Source organism: Sinocyclocheilus grahami, unplaced genomic scaffold, assembly GCF_001515645.1.
Source record: "Sinocyclocheilus grahami isolate Dianchi unplaced genomic scaffold, SAMN03320097.WGS_v1.1 scaffold100.1, whole genome shotgun sequence".
NCBI classification, from domain to species: Eukaryota; Metazoa; Chordata; class Actinopteri; order Cypriniformes; family Cyprinidae; genus Sinocyclocheilus; species Sinocyclocheilus grahami.
In genome coordinates, this window is record NW_015505279.1 from 704,261 (window position 1) to 706,663 (window position 2,403).

The 2,403-nt window shown below is 31.6% G+C and overlaps 1 protein-coding gene across 1 annotated transcript in view; it reads right to left on the reverse strand.

Moving 5' to 3' along the window:
- rapgef4a (Rap guanine nucleotide exchange factor 4a) overlaps positions 1-2,403 on the reverse strand; it is a 75,628-nt gene that overhangs the window by 2,603 nt on the left and 70,622 nt on the right. The gene's annotated exons all lie outside the window — the stretch shown is intronic.

The window sequence follows — 2,403 nt, forward strand, 5'->3', positions numbered from 1 at the left end:
CATCCGTTAGTCCATCCATCCGTCCATCCATCCATCCATCCATCCATCCATCCATCTATCTATCTATCTATCTATCTATCTATCTATCTATCTATCTATCTATCTATCTATCTATCTATCTATCTATCTATCTATCTATCTATCTATCTATCTATCTATCTATCTATCTATCTATCTATCTATCTATCTATCTATCTATCTATCTATCTATCTATCTATCTATCTATCTATCTATCTATCTATCTATCTATCTATCTATCTATCTATCTATCTATCTATCTATCTATCTATCTATCTATCTATCTATCTATCTATCTATCTATCTATCTATCTATCTATCTATCTATCTATCTATCTATCTATCTATCTATCTATCTATCTATCTATCTATCTATCTATCTATCTATCTATCTATCTATCTATCTATCTATCTATCTATCTATCTATCTATCTATCTATCTATCTATCTATCTATCTATCTATCTATCTATCTATCTATCTATCTATCTATCTATCTATCTATCTATCTATCTATCTATCTATCTATCTATCTATCTATCTATCTATCTATCTATCTATCTATCTATCTATCTATCTATCTATCTATCTATCTATCTATCTATCTATCTATCTATCTATCTATCTATCTATCTATCTATCTATCTATCTATCTATCTATCTATCTATCTATCTATCTATCTATCTATCTATCTATCTATCTATCTATCTATCTATCTATCTATCTATCTATCTATCTATCTATCTATCTATCTATCTATCTATCTATCTATCTATCTGTCTGTCTGTCTATCCATCCGTTAGTCCATCCATCCATCCATCTATCTATCAATCTATCTATCTATCTGTCTGTCTGTCCGTCTATCCATCCACGGTCGGTCCGTCCATCTATCTATCTATCTATCTATCTATCTATCTATCTATCTATCTATCTATCTATCTATCTATCTATCTATCTATCTAAACTACCACTTAAATTAAATTTGCCTTGACAATTTTTTTTGCAACACTTTATTTTAAGGTGTCCTTGTTACACATTACATTTACTTACTATTATAATAACAATTAATTATGCATAATTACATGCAAGTAACCCTAAGCCAAATCCTAACCATATAGTAAGTACATGTAATTAATTAATATTACTCAGTACTTATGTATAATTACACTGTAACAAGGACACCTTAAAATAAAGTGTAACCACTTTTTTATCTAGTTGTAATTAACATGCAATTAGGCGTCCAAAAACATTCCATTCAGTTTGCACTTAAGTATATTATTTTACAGTATTATTTCCATAATAAGTACAAAAAAATATGCACTTAAAAAGTATGCTGAAGTGTACTGTTTTTCACAAGGGAGGAGATGTGTACATACAGTACATTAATATCATTAACATTCCACTGAACAAAATGACTCATCACACACACACACACACACACACACACACACACACACACGTCACATGTTTATGAGTAAAGACTCACTGCGCTGCGATCTTGATGAACTTCTTGAGCAGTTGAACGCGTTTGCTGAGCGTGGGACACAAACAAACCTCTGTGACCACCCACAGCTGAACCTCATTAAAGCGCCGCAGGAACAGATCCAGATTAGCCGTGGTCTTCTTGAAATGCTGACGGCCAAACGTGTGGTAGATCAGCTCATGCTAAAACACAAATACACAGAGAATTACTAGAACTCTACTGGAAATGGTGAGTAATAAAATACACACATACTAATACAGACTCTTTTAGAACTCTTGTGAAACAGAAGTACACTTTATCATACTTTTTAAAAGAGTACTTATTGCAGAATTAATATACTTTAAAAGAATATACTTAAGTGTGTTTGGATTTAATGTTTTCGGACACTTAAAATTGAGTGCATTTAAATGAAAACATATTGTATGTATATATAATGTACGGCAATTAAATGAAAACATATTATAATTAAATGTATACTAAATGCAATTAGCTGAAGTTACTTACTTTTTATATGCAATAATATCTATATACTGTATATATATTAAATTAGTACTTTTTAATATGCAATTTCATAATTAATTTCATTAGCACTTCTATTGTCTCTTTGAAATATGGTTGAAGTGTACGGCTGAATGCACAATGACAAGCTTTATGGTAAACTAAAATATATTTTGAGTGAACGCAAGCAGCGTACGCTCTTCTGTGTCAACTGCGACACAAGGATACGTTTTCTACGTGTATTTCTGCTTTGATTTGAATGAAAAAGGCGCATCTCTGCAGCTCGGCTGACACAGAAGAGCGTACGCTGCTTGCATTCAGCGGATATTCTCCAAAATGGCGCTACGGTGATGTGGAGAGACACAGAGGAGACGAATTGTTGAATAAAGTCGTTATTTTTGTT